The sequence below is a fragment of the Macaca fascicularis genome, chromosome 13, assembly GCF_037993035.2.
Source record: "Macaca fascicularis isolate 582-1 chromosome 13, T2T-MFA8v1.1".
In the NCBI taxonomy this organism is placed as follows: domain Eukaryota; kingdom Metazoa; phylum Chordata; class Mammalia; order Primates; family Cercopithecidae; genus Macaca; species Macaca fascicularis.
The window spans coordinates 9333289-9354138 of NC_088387.1; the positions used below are offsets into that span (position 1 = coordinate 9333289).

Here is a 20850-nt window from a genome sequence, read left to right on the forward strand (position 1 = left end):
GCCTCAAGCCAACTGAAGAAGAAACCTGGAAGCTGGTTTTCTGAGGAAGCCAGAATGCCCCGCTCCACTTCAGTACATCTGGCACTGCGGCTAATGGGGATAATTGCAGGGCACCCACGTCTCAGTTGAATTAGGCAAACCCTCTAGCCCTGTAAAAACCCACCAAAGGTGTGGTGTTGTAAACTTACAAGGACCCTTCTCTGACTCAGAAGGGCCCACAGCAGTCAGTCATGTAGTCTTGTATTGTGGCAGAAGCACCAAGCCCCTTTGTGAGATGAGTTGGGCTTGAAGGTTGGACGTCTTAGTGATCCTGTTATTGGAGAGGGACTTCTGTTTTGGAAAACCTAGGTGTTCCGAGGGACAGATAAGGAGAAAAGAAGAGGTTATTTCATAGGGAATGTGGAGGTGTGGGGTCATTGAAAACAGAGCCACTCAAGGCGTCTGATATGGCTCCTCACATACTTAGTGTGCACTGAGACCTGTCTGGTGGAACGGGCAAGGGGCAAGAGGGCAGCATTTTTACACAAAATGTAGGACGCACATCCCAGTCTGTGACAAAAAAAAAAAAAATGTGATCGTCCATCCTTAACCAGGGTAGAAAGGGGGAAATTGACTTAAACATTAAGCATAAGGATTTTAGGTTAAACTCTGTTACTGAAAAAATGTCTGTCCAGTGATCTGAACAGTAGAATACTCTCAGCTGTGCAATCAATCCAAGCATTTTTTTGGTGAACACCACAGTTTATATGACTGAAGAAAGTCTGCCAGCTTTCCTTCCTGCTACTAATGGTATAAACAGTTGTTAGAGGCGTTTGAACCAGAGTGACTCCATCTTGAATAGAGGCTGGATAAAGTAAGGTTGACACCTACATTGCTGCATTCCCAGGAGGTTAGACTTTCTAGGTCACAGGAAGAGATAGGAGATCAGCACCAGGTACAAACCACAAAGACCTTGCTGATAAAACGATGCAGTAAAGAAGCCAGCCAAAACCTGCCAAAACCAAGATGGCGATGAAAGTGACCTCTAGTCTTCCTCACTGCCCGCTATATGCTAATTATAATGCATTCACACGCTAAAAGACACTCCCACCAGCACCATGACAGTTTACAAATGCCATGGCAACCCAAGGAAGTTACCCTATATGGTGTAAAAAGGAAAGGAACCCTCAGTTCTGGAAATTGCTCACCCCTCTCCCGGAAAACTCATGAATGATCCACCCCTTGTTTAGCATATAATCAATAAATAACCAAAAAATGGGTAACCAGCAGCCTTTAGCTGCTCTGCGTATGAAGTAGCCATTCTTTTCTTTTTTTTTTTTTTTTTTTTGAGACAATGTTTCACTGTTGTCCTCCAGGCTGGAGTACGATGCTGCAATCTCAGCTCACTGCAACCTCCGCCTCCCAGGTTCAAGTGATTCTCCTGCCTCGGCCCCCTGAGTAGCTGGGATTACAGGTGCCTGCCACCATGCCTGGCTAATTTTTGTATTTTTAGTTGAGACAGGGTTTCGCCACTTTGGCCAAGCTGGTCTCGAACTCCTGACCTCAGGTGATCCACCTGCCTCGGCCTCCCAAAGTGCTGGGATTACAGGCGTAAGCCACCGTGCCTCGCCTGTTCCTTTACTTTCTTAATAAACTTGCTTTCACTTTACTCTAAGGACTCACCCTGAATGCTTTCTTGTGCAATGTCCAAGAACAGTCATGTGCTGTGTAACAATATTTTGGTCAACGTCAGGCCACATATACAATATTGGTTGTACAAGATTATAGTATATTTTTATGGTACTTTTTCTGTGTTTGGATATGTGTAGTTAAACCCTTTGGTTACTGTTGCCTACAGTATTCACTACAGTGACATGTTGTACAGGTCTGCAGCCTGGGAGCAACAGGCCATTCCATAGCGCCTAGATGTGTAACAGGCTATACCATCTAGGTTTGTGTAAGTCCACTCTGTGATGTTTGCACAACAAGAAAATCACATAACCGTTACAGAAAAGGGGTCCCGATCCAGACCCCAAGAGAGAGTTCTTCAGTCTCGCACAAGAAAGAATTCAGGGCAAGTTTGTAAAGTGAAAGCAAGTTTATGAAGAAAGTAAAAGAACAGGCCGGGCGCAGTGGCTCACACCTATAACCCCAGCACTTTGGGAGGTTGAGGCAGGTGGATTACCTGAGGTCAGGAGTTCGAGATCAGCCTGGCCAACATGGTGAAACCCCATTCTACTAAAAAATACAAAATTAGCTGGGCATGGTGGTGCATGCCTGTAATCCCAGCTACTGGGGAGGCTGAGGCAGGAGAACCACTTGAACCCGGGAGGTGGAGGTTGCAGTGAGCCAAGATCACGCCATTGCACTCCAGACTGGGTGACAAGAGTGAAACTCTATCCCCAAAAATAAAAAAAAAATTTAAAAAACGAAAGCAAAGGAACAACAACAACAAAAAAAATGGCTACATCACAAACAGAGCAGCCCCGAGGGCGGCTGGCTGCCCATTTTTATGGTTATTTCTTGATGATATGCTAAACAAGGTGTGAATTATTCATGCCTTCCCTTTTTAGACCATATGGGGTAACTTCCTGACATTGCCATGGCCTTTGTAAACTGTCATGGCACTGGTGGGAGTGTAGCAGCGAGGATGAGAGGTCACTCTCATCGCCATCTTGGTTTTGGCGGGTTTTGGCCGGCTTCTTTACTGCAACCTGTTTTATCAGCAAGGTCTTTACGACCTGTATCTTGTGTCAACCTCCTATCTCATCCTGTGACTTAGAACACCTTAACTGCCTGGGAATGCAGCCCAGTAGGCTTCAGCCTCATTTTACCTAGCCCCTACTCAAGATGGAGTTGCTCTGGTTTACATGCCTCTGACATGATGACACATTTCTTAGAATGCATCTCCATCATTTGATCAAGGCATGTCTTGAGTTGCGTAGATAAGGCTTAAAGGAAGAATCATGGAATAATGCAGAATCTCTGGAAACTTTCTTCCAAGAGGACTTTAAACTTACCCTGGCGTCTACCAGTGTGGGGTGATTTTAGATGCGGAATTGCTCACTGTCCCCAGCCCAGAGCGGGGGACACTTGGATGGAATGGTTCTACCTGCCAAAAAAAAAAAAAAAACTTTAAATTTCTAAAGTTTGGGCAGAAAATCTCATTCATTTGTGACCTCTAGAGAGCTGCGAAGCATGCCAGCTCGTAAGGCCTTGCCTAGTCCCAGGTGCACTCCAAAGAGAGTAGCGTAAGCTGTGCAAGACCTTCGGAGCCCACGCCCAGCCGCAAGGACGGATGCCTCCATGGTCGTGAACTTACAGCAACCCATTCACATGCAAAAGCATTTTATTTTCAGGCTTTAAATGGAGGTACTAAAAACAGTGTTAAAAGCGGGGAACACTTAAGAAGTGCAACCTTTTATTCTGAATAACAATTAGGAGCAGTTAGGTATTTAAATCATCTCAAATTTTTCTTTTGTAGGAACACCGCAAATGCTATACAGCACGTGCTTTTAAGAAGAGTGATGGGTGGGTACCAACAATAAGGAAGTGCTATCATTCATTATCTTTCAAGAGTGCATCCATTTCAGATATAATGCACCTGTAGTAACAATGCTGCACTTAAAAAAAGACATCTTTCATCTGAAAAACACACACCTCGCTCTTTCTGGAGACAGCCTTGCTCTGGTGTGTGTGAAATGGACATATTTTTACAGGTTCTTGGGGGGCAAACATTAGATACTCTTTAAAGGGTTAGCATTTATTACGAAGGTCTGACAGAGTAGTTTCTGTTGTGCAAGAAATCGAGAAGCTGGTGTGGGTTTTGAACAGGGTGCATGTGAAGCTCTGAGTGGTGAGATGAGAACATTTCTGGATAGAAGGGCAGCTGGGACCCCAGGCTGGTGGTAGGGTCTGCCATCTCCTCGTTCTTCATTCTGCCGTGCTTTGGAAGGCTTTCAGAACACGGTGAGGACATTTTCTGTTGTTGTTGATCAAGGATCTCTGAATCTTGGAAGGTACCAGCCTTGATTATGGGCAGAAAAAGTGAAATGTCTTTCAAGGCATGGTTTTGTTATCTGGACCCAAGAAAATGCTTATGTAAATCCCACCCCCAGGAGAAGGAAGGAAATTTGAGGGAGTATCTGTTAAGATGCATCATATGGAGTCCTTGGTTTCGGGCCTGATTTTGCCACTCCTACCCCACCCATCCACCCACTCACTTCCTTCCCCACTCTCAGGAGAGTCACAGTAACCAATTTGGGGTTTGTATTTAACACCTGCAAATCTTGGCTAAGAGGCCTCCCTCTTTTCTCCTTCACCACCACCCTCCCTCTCACCGATCCAAACACTTTAGTCAGTGCTTCCCAAATCATACCACTGAAAAGAGGGGAAACCCTGTTTGCATCCATACTGCAAAGACCTAAAATGTTTGTTTTCAGCTGTCCTACTTGTAACCTTTCATCACATCTTGATGATGCTTTTCAAAATAAGCTGAACCTAGCTTCTCACCAATGTGTTGAGCCTTGCTCTGCCACGCACGAGTGGAACTCCATGTAGAAGGCCCACCTCCTTAGCTGCAATAACAGTGAGAGCCGACTAGGAGCCAGAGGCTGCGCTACTGAATGTTTTCCAGGATGCGATTTAAACTTCAAATGTACTCGCAAAAAAGAGATAGTATTGTAGGACTTTTTCCTTAGTTCAGCGAAGAGCCGGGTCCTTGTCACATGGCCATGAAATATTAGGCTCACAGACACTTTGAAGGGTGAGAATAATGGAATTTACAGAGCAGAAAAGAAAAAAGGCACACAGGGACTCCCTGCAAAGCCAAGGTCCTGCTAGTGCGGCTTCCCGCCCCGCAGATTGAATCCCAGGTTCCACCCAGGAAGAGGACGGGCCAGGCTCCTCCCAGCTGCAAATAGGGAACTTCCCCATGCTCCACCCCAGTGCGCATTCCTCCCAGTGTGCCCATCGGTTGCAGGTTCTGCCAGGGAGCCCCTCCCACCTGGCTGTCTCAGTAGCATTTATATACCTTATAAATAGGAAAACGGAAAGTTAGAGGAACTGAGTAACTCAGCCAAGGTCCCGGAGCTGGTCAATGGGGCCAGCACCTCCAAAGCCTACTCTTCCCCTCTGATAAGGGCCACCTCTTTAAGATGACACAGAGTGTCCAACCCTGAGACCCACGGTGGAAGGGGCACTATCGTAGTTAAATTGTCAGGTAACAGTTCTTCATGTTCCTACCTGGCATCGTTCAAGAAGGCACATAGCAAGTGCCAGGCAAACGCTTGTTAACTTGAGTGAGTTTACAACTTTCATAAACATTATAAAGTCTGGCATGAGGAAGAAGTTCAACATGCCTAATTAACAGCTGTTTCTGATATATAGCAAAACTGTTTTTAAATAATCATTTCTTGTAAGCTTTTGTTTTTACTCACTGGCTTATCAGAACCCAAAGGGCAAGGAACAAATTGAACCTGGGTGGCCTGCCTGGATGACAGGCAGGCAGCGCGTGGCTGTGCCTTTCCTTCCTCACCCTGCAGCTCGCGACCTCAAGGTTTAACCCTCGGTATCTTACTGTGGCTGACTCTCATGGAACTCTCAGGTCCCAAGTGAGAGAGCCAAGTGAAAAGGGCTCCCCGCAGAATCTCCGACCAGCCTGCGCACTGGGAGGACAGGGTGGAGCCACGGGAAGTTTGCACCGCTTGCAGTGGGGAGGAGCCTGGTCTCTCCTGTCCCTGGGTGGGGACCTGGGATTCAGTCCGTGAGGTGCAAAGGCTGTTAGCAGTGCTCCATCTCACTTTGCTGCATTGCTTTTCCTTTTTCCTTCTTGCCCAATAAATTCTTCTCCTCACCCTTCTATGTGTCCGCGAGCCTGATTTTTCTCAGTCGTGTGACAAGAACTTGACTTTTTCTGCAATACAAGGTTTGTCTTTCTTTTATTCTCTTTCATCTCCATGGCCACAATAACATCTCAGAGGAGAGCGACCTCATTAGCCCAACTCCCCGTGCGAGGAGCAGCCTGTGTCTGATAAGAGAGGGGAAGTGGCATCAAGCATTCCTGTGCACAAGAAAAAGTGCCACCCCCGGAATGTTTCCAAGTACGTAAGTGTTTGGTGAAAAACACCTGCGTTGTTCACTCCTTCTTCTTTCTGGCTATCCTGGGTCTCCTGGCCCCTGCGTCAGTGCTTTTCAATTATGGTGGGAGGTGAGGGTCCTATCATGTCAAACCTGCTGGGCCTTAACAGGCATGCAGGGGCATAGTCCGCCCATCCGATATGTTCCTCCTCACTCGGGTAAAAGAGGCAGAAAGATTCCCACCCCACCCGTTCCACCGCGGGCCACATGGGTGCATGTTCATCATGGACCTTTGGAATTCTGCTTTCTAATCTTGGCAAGTGCGCCCAGTGGTAGAATTTTCCAGGCAGAGTCGGGATGATTACGGGAACCCTATAAGGGAGCAGGTTCGAGGGAGCAAAAAGGGGTGAAGCCACGGCCTATGGAACCAGACTGGTCTAGATTATAACTTTCAAGCTGCTCCGGCTACTAGCTGTGCAGCCCTGAGCGAGTTCCCTCACTTATCTGAACCTTGAGGCTTCCTATCTGTAAGCTAGAGAAAGTAGGCTCTTACCTGCTGAGTTTCTGTGAAGATTAAAAGAGATCATTTAGGAAGCAACTCTCACCACGCCTAGCACCTACTTCATATTCAGTAAACATTAGCTCCTCTTTCCATCCAGGGTCTTGTAGCTCTTTGAATCAGATCATTTTATTTACCCGTATATATCAGCCTTGAGGGATATCATTCAATTTAATATATTTTATATTCTTAATTATACATTCATTTATATCAATATTTTATTACTAGATAACATACAGTAATTATATGTTAATATTTTAGTATATTAAAATTAATAAATATTTAATATTGGTAGAATATATACCTAATGAATATATATTGGGTGTCTATTATGTGCAAATCACGAAATCAGTCTTGCTGTACTTTTTGCAACCCAGGTGACTTAAACATTTTGACCAAATATTCAGGCTTGTTTATTCAAAATCACAGCAGCCAGATAGCACAAATCAATCAGAAGAGTAATTCTAAAATGTGATAGAAGGGTTTGAAGGCGACTGAATCCTGAAGAGGGGATTAGATGGGCAGGTTCCTAGGTGGCAGAGCGCGGCCATGAGTTTGGAAATGGGCCTTTGGTTGGTGTGGGGGCAGAGAAGGCACATCTCTTCCATCACCGAATTTCTGTTCATAGTAATTCAATGAAACATAAAATATTTATAGGAGAAAACTTTTATAGAAATCTTCTTTCCTCAGAGGATTTTAAAGGCGCAGTCTCCCCGACATCAAACATTCCTGTGAAAAATTAAAAATCCAGTCAATCACCCAGCTGTTTCTAAATATACAAAAATATGGCACAAACCATCTGAGTTTTTGCTTCTTGGTTGGAGAAATACATTATTCAGACACAGCCTAAAGTGCATTATGCTTATAGCTCACTGAAGAAGCAACATTCTTGAGGTATAAACAGGGAGATAATTTGTAGCAAAATTTTTCCATCAGGCGACACAAGCGCACACCTGGCTCTGATCAAACCCCCTGATGATGTGAGCTGGACACCGTGCCTGAGGGGAAGACCTGGAGACCTGAGCAGCATGCCCTGAACCTTCTGCACACTGCTGGCCAGGCACCCTTCACCTATCAAGTGACAGGATGGGAGAGAGTGAGTCATACTTTCTAACTCCATGATTTTGTCCTGCGGTGAAGATGGCCCATCACAGAGAGAGCAAGAGTATGGGAATATCTGTTGGCCTCCATGTGGGACAAGGACAGCCAACTGCATTGCCCCGGGATGACGCCCTCAGGCTTATTCACTTCGTTAGTGGCAGAATTAGTGAGAAGCTGCAGCTTTCAAGCAACTGAGTCATTTTAGTATTTAACAATCTCAGTCATGAACATGTGACCATGTGAGATATTCATCCTTATTTATTTATTTTGAGACAGAGTCTCACTCTGTCACCCAGGCTGGAGTGCGGTGGTGTGATCACAGCTTACTGCAGCCTCAACCTCCCGGACTCAGGCAATCCTCCTGCCTCGGCCTCCCGAGTAGCTGGGACTACAAGTGTGTGCCACCATGCCTGGCACACACACCATGCCTGGCTGATCTTATATGTACATATATATATGTGTGTGTATATATATATATATAGAGAGAGAGAGAGGCAGAGAGACAGAGAGACAGAGAAAGACAGACAGAGAGACAGAGAGAGTCTCAATTTGTTCCCCTTTGAATTGCCTGGTTTGAAACTCCTAGGCTTCAATGCTCTTCTGGCCTCATTCTCTCAAAGTGCTGGGATTACAGATGTGAGCCACTGGGGCTTCATGCTTTAGATTCATGCTTTAGATGGGGATTCATGCTTTAGATTCAGAGGATGGAAGGTGAGTAAGAAGACTGAAGAGGACAGCTCTCTTTGAGAGGCTTACCTGTACCAAGGCCTGTACAATTCGACTCAGGGGTTGGCCAAGGGCATTCGTGTTATTTCACTAGATTCGACCAGCAGGCTTATTCACAGAAAACCCCAAATGTGTAAGGAGAGGGCAGCTCTGCAAAATGAAGTTTTATGGACGATTAGCAACATATATGTGTGTGTGTGTGTGTGTGTGTGTGTGTGTATACCATTTTCATGTGCATGAGCATAAAGTTAGAATTTCAGAACCCTCCGAGTCACTCAGTCACTCAATGGTGTGCTCAGGGCCCCAGCTAACATTCTTCTGAAAACAAAACAAACACAGGTTGACAAAGATGAGTTAGAAACTCTCCAATGGTGGGCCGGGCGCGGTGGCTCAAGCCTGTAATCTCAGCACTTTGGGAGGCCGAGGCGGGTGGATCACGAGGTCAGGAGATCGAGACCATCCTGGCTAACATGGTGAAACCCCGTCTCTACTAAAAATACAAAAAACTAGCCGGGCGAGGTGGCGGGGCCTGTAGTCCCAGCTACTCGGAGGCTGAGGTGGGAGAATGGCGTGAACTCGGGAGGCGGAGCTTGCAGTGAGCCGAGATCGCCCACTGCACTCCAGCCTGGGAGACACAGCGAGACTCCATCTCAAAAAAAAAAAAAAAAGAAAAGAAAAGAAACTCTCCAATGGTGAGGACGGTCCCCAGTGTGACGGGTCCCTTGTCATTGGGCCAGCTTCCTCTTGTGCTCAACGTGGGTCTGGATGTCACCTTGAAAAAGCCTGGGCCAGTGTCCTGAGCAATGAGCTACTTGGATCAGCTCTTTGGACTGCGGAGAAGGCAAAACCCACCACTGGGTTCTGTGGCCGCACAAGGGAAAGGAAGCAGTCTCCGGGTATCTGCAGAGGGCAATGGTTGACCTACCTAAGGAAAAGAAATGTCTTGGACCAGAACTATCTATACAGATGCTGCATTGTTTTCAGTGAGGATGGTGATTGCACTGACTTCACTGAGTTGGATGATGATTAAAAGATGCAGCTGGGCTCAGTGGCTCAGGCCTGTAATCCCAGCGCTTTGGGAGGCTGAGGCGGGCGGATCACCTGAGGTCAGGAGTTGGAGACCAGCCTGCCCAACATGGCGAAACCCTGCTTCTACTAAAAATACAAAAAATGAGCTGGGTGTGGTAGCAGGTGCCTATAATCCCAGCTACTCAGGAGGCTGAGGCAGGAGAATTGCTTGAACCTGGGAGGTGGAAGTTGCAGTGAGCCGAGATTGCACCACTGCACTCCAGCCTAGGTAACAGGAGTGAAACTCCATCTCAAAAACAAAAACAAAAAAAAAGATGCAGTGCACGCCAAGGGGTTTGTACTAAGTACAAGTAGGTGCTTCAATCGTGTTCACTCCTATGGCATAGCTACGTACACACCATATTGTATGAAATTACATAAATATGGCAGGATGAAGGGTGAGCCAATGGGCCTCAGAATTTGGCTGTTGCGGTTAAGATCCTGGTTCTGCTAGTCAGCTTCATGGGCTTGGCCCATTCCTCAGCCTCTCTGTGCCTCAGTGTCCTTGTGTGTCCAGTGGGGTTTTGTGAAAGTCTCTGTGAGGATTAAACGGGATCAAATATGCATCGCACACAAGCTGTAGCTGTTGCACAGCAAATGTTAGGCATTATCACTATTAAATTAAGAATTTTATGTAGAATGGCCTTTTTCTGCATTGACCACACTGACATACCATTTTAATCTAATGGTCTGCCTTTAAAAACTGCTTCCACATTGTTATATGAAAGCATTAGTTAAGCTTTTTCCTATGATTCCTGTGAGATATATGCTGACAAGAACTTCCATTTATAGGTGAAAAAAACCAAGATGGTGAGTTCCGGAGGGTTCCTGGTCACAGCCCCATGGGTGACGGGTCTGCGCCTAACAGTTCAGCTCATGCTCCCTCTTCCTCCCCTGAAGCCTTCACGAGTGCTGGGTCTGCATCCACCATGGGGTGAGGAAAGGGGATTAGTCCACCTGAGCTGTGTGGTCACCTCCTGACCCAGGCGCCCCATGGAGTCAACTGGTAGCCAGGCTGTGCCTTTCAGGACAGAGTTCAAAAGAAACAGATAGTAAGAGTTCCCTTACCAAGATCATCGCTATTTCAGTGAAAAGCACACTGTCCAAAAAATCTGCATAGAGATCATTATAAACGACCCTACAATATAGACATGCTAAGGGGAGCTGGTCTTTCTCCCGTGTTGTTCTGGAGACTCAGACTCAGCCCTGCTCCCTGCACCCACAGGGGTGTGAACAAGCAGGGAGCTCCCAGGTCTCCCCTAGGGCCGCCTTGTCTATTTTCTGGGCCTGGTGTTCTCTCTTTTTTTCTATGCATGTGCTCATCTTTTCCTTCACTGTACTGTTTTCCTGAGGGATTTTATCTAGAGCTTTACAAAAAATCCAAATAAATCAGACCTCCGAGCCCAGACTGGGGCATCTTCACCATGTGTGTGCGCAGGGGTGTGTGTGTGTGTGTGTGTGTGTGTGTGTGTGTGTGTGTTTTCTCACTGGCCCTATCCCTCAAGCGTCGTCCATACTTCACAGACAGCTGCACCTTTTTGTACTGAGCAGTCCTCAAAGCCTTTGCTGTGTTTATTTCTCTACAGGGGCCTGACAATTTCAAAGCCAATCAAGCTTGATGGAAACTTGAGGGGTATTTTTAAAAAATCTTCACTACCAGTTGCCCACATATTTTAGGTAAACAACAAAATACAAGCAAGCTCTGCAACTCTCTTCACCTGGTTCAGTTCCTTTGGATGCTGTAATTTACAGGACTTTGCTTTCTACCTTATGGCTGTTTATTTTCCTTAATAGCCTTTTAGGAAGGACCTTATCAGAAGCTTTCTGAAAAGTACAGTAAATTATGTCTACTGGGTCAACTTTGTCTCCAGTTTTATTAATCTAGAAATTATAACTGTAATATTTCCTGAAAGTGTCTGATACTACGGAAGCCACAAATGCAGTAATTAACATGCAATTTGAAAAATTTATTCCCAGAGATCCAAACACAGTGAAAAACAGAAGAGCCACAAGAGACAAACAAACGCAAATGAGAAATAATTCTGCACCCTATTCCTGCTGCTACTTATGTTACTTTCCACTTCCTACGCCGCAGTTTTTCTATTTAACCTCAGAGGTAATCGTTGGGTCTATTGGATAAAATATTGAAGAGAAAGTTTGTTCATCTGGGAGTTTGGAGCATTTGTGTAACTACTTAGGATTTGTTTGCTGGGTCAGAAATGGGCATAATCGAGCAAAGAAGCATCTGACTTAGAAGGCCATGGGCTGAAGGCCAGCTAGCCCTAGGGAGCATGAGTTCTCTCCAGGAAGCTTCTAGAGTCATCTCCAAGAAGGGCCAGCACTGCCCTGCAGGTGGGCAGCTGGGGCAGATGACCAGGGACTCTGTTTCAGCACACAAGGGCTGGTTAGCTGGGCAGTCAGCACTGGGAAGCCTGAGCGGCAGGGAGCAGGAACTCAAATGTGGAGACCAGGGTTTAGGATCCAAGAATAAGGCAGGATTGAGTAAAAGGGTGTGGTGCTGGAAGCTTCCTCCCAGCTCCAAGGAAGCCGGAAGGACTCCAGAGTATCTAGTTGTGTGTTGCTTGGCCCTCTCATCCCCATACCTGTTAGACCCAAACCTGGCTGGGTGGCGGTCCCTGCATGGACCTTCTGCTCTCATCCCTGTGTCTTGGGGGAATGAGGGCCCCAGCCACCTGCACCCCCAGGCCACCTGGTGCAATCCAAAGGACGTGGACTTAAGGCCAGACTGGGATCTAATTCCAGATGAACTAAAGAGCCCTGCAGGATCCTAAGCCAAAAATTCCTGAAACCCTAGAAGCTTGTGAGGGAGTTTCCATGAGATAATACGGCATCTTTCAAAGTTCAGCCCAGTTCTAACACCTGCATTGTTCCCCCATACTTTTGTAATAACTCTATTTTAAGTAGGTTTCTAAAATCCCCTCACAACCTCATCCACGAGTAGCACACGAGGCATCTTTAGGAAAGGCTGAGGTTGTGCGGCTGAATCATGTGGCTGAGAGCCTGGCTTGCAGCCAGACCATCCCCTCTGCTCAGTTTCCTCATGACACTCCACTTCCCAGTCCCTTTCTCCTCATTCCCTCATCGAAACTGGGTGAAGCCTGAGTGCTGACACCTGCACCCAGCATCTCCTGGAGAAGCCTGTTTGAGTGAAGATGGACCGATGTGGGATCACGATGGTCTCATATCCCACAGCGGTGTTCCCTTCATCTGTGGGATCCGGATGCCTGCTTGGGTCACCAGGTCAGGCCTCTTGACATGGGTGCAACACAGATTGGTCCTCGGAGCTTCAAATCAAGGGACTCTGGCTGTTGGATGCCCTTTTTCAGGGGCAGTCCTAAATTTGCATTGCACCTTTGAATCCCTGCCCTAAATAGTCCAGTTTCCTCCTCTCTCCTTACAAGCTTACCATTAAAATCCCAGCACACCTGTGTCAGGAATACCTGATAGTCCAGGAGTAGAGGAATTGGGAAGGGGAGTTAACCTCAGATCAGGAGTGAGATGCCAAGGTTGGCGTTGCATTTTAGAGTTGAAAGGACCTGACTTTAGGGCTAAAGAAGGAGAAGCCAGCAGCATAAAGTAAGCTGCCGAAGATCACACAGCTAGTAAGAGTCAGAATGAAGAACCAGACCCTCAGTTGTACTGAGTCTTTATTCCTACAGAAGCTGCCCGGAGCCCTTCCACCCAGAACTGGAGACCCGGGTCTCTGCTCCCCAACCCTGGCAGGTGTTTAGGAATTGTTCATTTTGGTAGAGCCACACCTGGGAGAAAGGAAAACAGAGCATCCCTTTGCTCATCCATTTTTACCTTCCCACCTGGAATAGGGAGAAGAAGGAAGGGGACAAAGCCTCCTCCTCCTACAGCCCACGCAGCCAATCCCCAGGAGCACTGCCAGCCAGCTCACAAGCCCACTTAGTGGTGAGTGGCGCAAACTCCCACTCCAAGGCCCAGGATGAACCCCAACCCCATGCGGGGAACACAGATACCCCTGCTCTCAGGCAAAGCATTCATCAATGCTGGAAAGGAATGGAGAATCAGTCAGTGATGACTCAGAAGTCAGTCTTTTTGTCTGCACACTGCTGAAATGTTTAGATAAAAAGTGAGACTGCACCTCAAACCAGATGTTTATATGCATTTCAACCAAGGTTTAGATATTTGGAAATGCTGGGTGGATACGACATTTCAGTATCCCTTCAAAGACCAACACGTGGAGGCCAATACAGGCTTTCTTTCTAGGGCCTTATGAAGATAGATTAAGAGATAAGCTTGGCTGGGTTCAAAACCACAACTCATGTGGCTACTGAAATATCTGAGAAAAAATTGTTTTCCTAAGTGATATGAGGGACTGAATGTTCTTGTCCCCCCAGAATTCCTGTGTTGAAATCAAATCCCCAGTGTAATGAAATTTGGAAGTGGGGCTTTTGGGAGATGATAGTCACAAGGGTGGAGGCTTCAAGAATGTTGTGAATGGGATTAGTGCCCGCTTAAGAAGAAGGTGGAGAGCCAGCTCCATCTCTCTCCACCCACTGAGGACACATGGAGAGGTAGGCAGTCTGTAGCCCGGAAGGAGCACCTCACCAGGTCCCAGCCATGCTGGTCCTCTGATTTCAGACTTCTGGCTTCCAGAACTGTGAGAAATACATTTCTGCTGTTTGTACATCACCCAGTCTATAATGCTTTGTCATAGCAGCCTGAACTAAGATGCTTAAATGAACATACCTTTTCCTGGGGATATTATTATTTAGATTAGAGGCACAAAAATATGATTATAGAATAAAATAAAATAAGTCTTCAAGCCAGTGTGATCAATTATGCTGTCAAGTTTAATGGCAATAACTGTTAAGTAAAATTCCCGTGTAGAATAGAAATTCTAGTGTCAAAAATGTAAAATATTTGGTACTGAGGTTCTATTACATATAAAGAGTTAATTAAAGACAGTCATATTTTATGATTATGAAGTAAAGCATACCATAGTGGTCCTTTGGTAAGCCTTACTAACAAAATGTACAGATAAAAAGTGTTTTTAAAAAATAAGACACTTTGAATTTTTCTGCTTGAATTTTTGAATATTTTCCTTAGATGCCAGATTCAGAGTAAGATCACTTCCCATTCTTTTTGTACCTTTTTCTGCCTGAGTTAAAATGCTTACTAAAAGGTAAGCATTTTGAAGGCTGTTACCACAGGATAAGGAAAGAATGTATTCCAGTAGTCCACTTTGGGGAATCAACATTTTTTTTTCCTGTTTAATTTTTCATGGAATTCCTGCTAATAGTATGACAGGTATCTGACAGCAGAACCAGAAGACAAAATAGATACAGAAAGTTATTCGATTAGTGATTGGAAGGAAGGAGGCCAGAGAGTATTCAGTGACTCCTGAAAATTCTCCCTCTAGAGTGAATGCCAGTGAGATGAAACCAATAAGATATGACCAAAGGAAGAAATCTGAATTCTAATCCAAGGAGCATGGTGAGCATGAAGTGCCACTGAGACACTCAAAAGGATGACTCCTCCCTGACACAGGAAAATTCACAGAACCAACACATAAGCGACGGATGGGCAGCGTGGGTTGTGAGTGCCTGGTGTGCCTGGGTGTGTGTGTTTCCACACCCACAGAGGAACTCCGGGGCGGCAGCATGAGTACAGTGTGAGCCCAGAGCAGAGCTTCGGGACAGCCCTGCTTCTTTCCTTTCCCCTTTCCGGTGAAGGAGAGAAACTAGAAAGAGATCCATTTTTCCCCTCTGTGCCTGAGGATATGGCATTTCTGGCACAATAGACAGGATCAGATCCTTAAGCCTGAAACACAGCTCTCTCTATAGAATTTATCTATATGTGATGTGTCATAGTCTATTATGGGTTTGTGTGGGGCCGGATCAGATTAATACCCTGAATCCAAGTCATCTTTCCAAATGAATCCAAATGCAAATACTGGCTTGGAGAAGATTTCTCGGTAATGAATATAATGCAGAATAATGAACAGTAGCCAAAAAGAGAGAGGATGTAGAACCAATCAAAGGAAGGGCAGATGCTTAAAATGTCTTTTGCTGTTCAGGACTGTGATCCAACAAAAGCAATTATGTTTGTGCTTTCTCAATTTCCACCACTTTGAGGCTTTCCAGGTTCTCGTCGTATCTACACTTTGGGCGCTGAACAGGGAGGGGACCGCGATGTCATGCTTGGTCAACAGCAATGGATGCCCAGCAAGGCCCGTGGCAAAAGACAGACTTGAGGTGAGGGCACTCCCGACCACGCAGGTGAAATACACACATTCGAAGACTGCCCTTGTGCGTGTGTGTCTAAGTGGAGAAGCACACAGCAGGGAGCCCACTTAAATCCTCCTCTCCAGGATCGCAAGAATCACAAGATGCCATAGTTCCAAATTGAAATGGAGACGATGTCAGGTAGCTTGTCTACACATTGGGGGAGGGAGGGAGGTGGCCTAGGCCTTTGTTGAAAATGGGCAGAGCAGCAAGATAGAGTTTCTAGTGACACTATGATGGGAGACTGGGTGACCTCCAATTCTTCTCACCAGTGGAGGGCTGGATAAAATAAAAATGCTATGGTGTGAGTGTATCTCAGTCAAGGGCCATAAACGATGTATACTGCCCATGTTTCGGTGACAGTTTAACAACTGACCCTTGCAGATCAAGTGAAGGCGTCCTTATGCTGCACAGCGACATGGAAAAATATGGAATGGTAAAGAAGAAAGAAGAACCGTGAGCAGGAGAACCATTCCATTTTATTCCTTATATGTACAAACATGAATAATTTGACATGATGTTTAGACAGTTTCCCCCTAACTTAAGTCTTTTAATTAAAATGAGAGGAAGAAAATACGCTTTAAATATGAATGCGAGAAGGTGTCAGTTGACAGCCCCCAGTCTTCCTACTCTTCTCTCACTGTTGTTAGCGAGCACAATAAAATCTCATCTTCTCCTGTCATCTTTTCATAATGTTTATGGTTGTTTTAGGTAACACGTAAACCATACTGAATGTGATATTCCCCTTATTACATGTCAGGGGCCCATATTAAACTAGAGCCTGTCCCTTATTCTGCTGTTTACTTTTGTGGCAAATCAATGTATTTTCCTTGACTCACCGGGCAATATTGCAGGGCTGCCTGTGGCCAGGAAGGTAAATGCTAACTTTTCAGCCCGTGCCAAGTGGCACACCCTCGGCTCACTACCGAGTGAATGAGAGCAGTATATTCTGGACTGAAAAATGGGCTCGGATGTTGGCCCTAATAAATTACATGATTATTAAAATGCTGTGCAGTTCCTGCCCATATTATGTTATTTTACCTCTTGCTGTCTCCCCTGGTTGCCTGCTCCACTTTACCTCTGTTTTCTGGGTGCTTAACTTGTAAAATGCTAAAGAAGTTTTGATATTTACCTGTTTATGATTAAATTGCAAAATGATCTGCTTAGTTCTGTTCTAAATTAAGGTCTGCATTAAATGTCATAGCATTTATCTTTCATAAAATGAGACAGCAAGGACACTAATTTCCTAGGTATTCAATCACTGCCCTGTGCCACTGGAGAGACAACCCAGGAGCGAGCCTGCCCACAGTTCACAGCTCACTGACAGCCCTGAGATGGAATCATAAAAGTCAATTAATCATTAAAAGCTGTTACAAGCACATATCGAACCAGTCTGGCACAAAATGTTAATCAGTCCAATATCAATATAATAAATTCCTGCAAATTGGAGCGATCGATATGTTTAGGGCCTAATGAATCAATTTGAGGGCACTGAGCTGCTCCTTGGGGTCCCCATGACACGGCAGCCGGGTGAGTGCTACATCTCTAGGCGCACTGCCAACAGAGGTCACCTATCCTAACAGGCTGTTCACTTCAGCCGCAGTTACCACGGTGACAGCATGTCACCGTTGCCCTAGTGTCCTTCTAGGTAAGGTGGAAACCAATGCATCACTGCCCTTGATGGATTTGTCAATAATACTTAGCAGGGGAGGGGGACTGCTCACATAACACTCGCAGGTCTCCAGTCCCCGAGCAGTTTGGTGTGATTTAATTGTCTGAAGAGGTGTGTGCTTCTGCATATATGCAGGAACTAAGCAGTGGTCACAGGCAGAGGGAGTTAGCAGTGGAGCTGACTGCATTTGAAAACCTTGGGAAAACAGTACAGAAAATAACAGGCAGCCAGAGCCATGGCCAGGTTGGTGTTCCATTAACCAAGTCACTGTGTAAGTAAGAAATAACCTGGAGCTTCTCAGATTAAGAATTTATTAGCTACAAAATTTTAATACATTACTCATGAGTGGAAATGGAGTTGCGTATTAATGCCCCAAGGCTTAGACTCAGCAGCAACATTTCTAGACACCTGCTTACAGACTGTAGATGTTCACCAGGAAGAGTCCATCAGGGGAAATTTGGGGAGTCAGGAATGATTGGCAAAGCTCCCTCCCTCTTTCTCTTCTCCTACCTCCCTCTCCCTATCTCTCCCTCTCTTCCCTCTCTCGCCCCCTCTCCCATCACTCCCTATTACCTGCAACCTTCTCCTTGCCCAACAGAGCCACGACTCCGAAAGTGTGAAGCAAATAGGACACTCAGAAGGGGGATTTTTAAGCCAGTCTCTTCATCATCTGTTTTTAAAAACCAGAGTTTTCATGTTTTAAAATATTTTATCTTTTGTTGCACCTATTAAAACTGACCAGTGAAGAGGGAGTAAGAGCATTTCGGCATTGCAGAGTGGAATGAAGCCTCTTTAGAGATCAAAGAAATCTCAACTCCCGAGACTCTGGGGAATCCCCGTGTTCCAGAACCTTCACTGTCACTTAACATAAAACATAAAGGTTAACACTGAATAAAATAATACCCTGGCTGATTATTTTAATAGTCTCAAAGTACAACTTTTTCCCCTGGATTGCTCTTATAGAACATGTGGACGGTACACGCTTTGGGGTGGTTTCCCACCGTTCTGCTATACCGATAGGAGAGTAGTGGTCAGTCGAATTCCCAGCAGTGACTGTGTGCATCTCCCTTGCAGTCATTCATTCCCTTATAGCAAAAAAAAAAAAAAAAAAAAAAAAAATGGCAGCTATGGCAATCTGAAGAAATGTTAATTTCTACTAGCTAGTTATGTTTAATGATTTTTTTCTCACCTGAGAAAAAAAGGGAGAAAAAAACATTTTTATAATGGTGGTCTGAATTATAAGAAACATCAAAATAAATTACAAATTCTCCACTAAAGAAATAACTATTCACCACATTGAGACAGGGTGATGTTAAGGGTGTGCAGACAAAGGTAATCCAGGGCCTCCGCTTAATTGCCCTGACATCGCGCTTAGTTCCTCCAGCGACACTGTGAGAGCTCAAAATCTCTCATTGTTATTAATTGTATTCCTTTTAGAATGTAATGTCATATCGCTGCAGGCTGAGCTAATGAAACATACCCATATTACCAAAATAGGCATATTTCTTTTTGTTCAACGCGTTCTATCAAAACTGTCTGCTAAAGACATTGTGTTAGAGATCCTTTCATAGTGTAATATAAAGAATATCTCAACTACCTCAACATTTCTATTACACAATTACTAAAATGCCCAGGAGGACTAAACAATATAGTGTGAATTCAGTTATCCTATAAGACTTTAGAAATATTGCTAATTCCTGCCTCTGATTTATGTTAATATTAATGCTAGATTACATGCTATGGCTTCTGAACAGCCACTGCATACCAATTTGTACAAAGGCAGGGTGCTCCCATGCACCGGTGCTATATGGCTCTATCATAATGAGAATCTGAATTATTTATCTCTATTTATCCTACAGGAGTTCACCTGACCCTAGTCCCATTTTCTTTTCCTACTGCACATCAATGCGTGTAAACATGACTTCAGAGCTGCTGCATGCTTCATATGTGCTGTTCTGTTTCAGCCACAAGGCACAGCAATAGGCAGTAGACAAAACGTTACACCACTAAGAGAATTCATTTAAGCATTTATTTGAGGTAAACTCTCCTAATTAAGTCAACTTTAACACAGACACGCAAATGGCACCAGGCATACGTGTCTGGCGCCTAAACATTGTCTGGTGAGCCCAAAGGAAGTCAGGCAGTGGCAGGACAAGGAGACGGTTAATAAATTCAGCCTCTCCTTCCTATAACCTTTCTGTTAGAAAAACGTTTGTCTGCGGGAGTTAAGAGGCTCTACGAGTTCTGCCAGGAAGATGGCCTTTTCATTCTTTGGCTTGTACATACATCAGCTATATTAAGATTTGGTTCTGATTTTGCTATGATACTCACTCAAGTTGGTCTGCTGAATGACCAGCAAGTTCCTTTCCTTGCTCAAGGAAAGGCCAAGGTGAGTTGGAATGATTGGAAGTCATAGGTAAGATTCAGATTCTTAGCTGAATGGACTTAGTTTTCCGAGATGGGGAAGGTTCCAGAGGGCCTAGAGTATGAAACAGAACTTTCATGGTAGGTACTGTGGAGATGAAGCATTTGCAAAGCATCACAAAGCCGGAATTTCCATCAGGAGAAGAGCAAGTTGCCAGCAATTGGATTTGCAATATTTTAGGTAGCCCAAAGTAGCACATTAAGTGGCACCGTCTCCTCTGCAGCTGTGGGGAACGGTTGGAGGGTCAACTACTTAGAGCTAATTATCAGAGAGTGAACCATTAAAACCTTCTTAGGTGATCAAATGATGTACCTTTAGTTCATCTGAACCTATTACAGTATAGTCTATCATATGTCACCAACAGGGCCACAGTAAAGTGTACATAAAGTAGGAGTGAAATGGGTATAGCAAAAAGTCCTGGAAATGTGAGTTCGTATTTACATAAAAAAATCAACCAAAAGATCAAGAAATAAAGTATTAATGAGTATGTACTGTAAAGGGCAATCCAGTGGAATGAATCCAGTTAATAACCAATAATCTGTGAAACGTGAATCTCAAACAAGAATATGAAAACATTAGGATGGTGAGACTCGGGCTTTGAGTCATGTAGGATATAATAACATCATTTATAGTGTTCCTTATCTAAATCGTGGTGTAATCTATGATATGGCACCACACTTCTTTAATACACCCTGTAGAAAGGCAAATTCAAATGTATACTGAGGCACATCAGTTCCTGACCTTTACACGTCTGGTATATAGGATGATGTATATCAGTTCCTGTCCTTTACACATTCCAAGCCCTCCAAGGCTGAAGCCCTTAAGGCTGTGGTACCTGGGGTGCAAGAGAGGGGCGTGGAGGGGATGAGACCAGGCAGGTGAATTATGCAGTTTGGGAAGAGAAAGGCAGAGAGTGGGTCTCTGGGTCTGCTGAATTCCCAAGGCCAGGCTTCCCAGTGAGCTCATG

The 20850-nt window shown here is 45.0% G+C and overlaps 2 long non-coding RNA genes across 5 annotated transcripts in view; one reads left to right on the plus strand and one right to left on the minus strand.

Moving 5' to 3' along the window:
- The window catches only part of LOC141408309 (uncharacterized), a 163441-nt gene that overhangs the window by 9274 nt on the left and 133317 nt on the right, over positions 1-20850 (minus strand). For 2 of the 3 annotated variants that reach the window (XR_012422001.1, XR_012421998.1), the window contains exons 4-5: positions 3000-3091; positions 189-344 (exon numbers count right to left, since the gene is read on the minus strand). This is a non-coding gene — a long non-coding RNA (uncharacterized lncRNA). The remainder of the gene's footprint in view (positions 1-188; positions 345-2999; positions 3092-20850) is intronic. The other variant, XR_012422000.1, reaches the window with a different exon arrangement.
- Positions 14921-20850, plus strand: part of LOC141408311 (uncharacterized) — a 33200-nt gene continuing 27270 nt past the window's right edge. The window contains exons 1-2 of one of the 2 annotated variants that reach the window (XR_012422004.1): positions 14921-14995; positions 15646-15756. This is a non-coding gene — a long non-coding RNA (uncharacterized lncRNA). Of the gene's footprint in view, positions 14996-15620; positions 15757-20850 lie in introns of those variants that run through there. The other variant, XR_012422003.1, reaches the window with a different exon arrangement.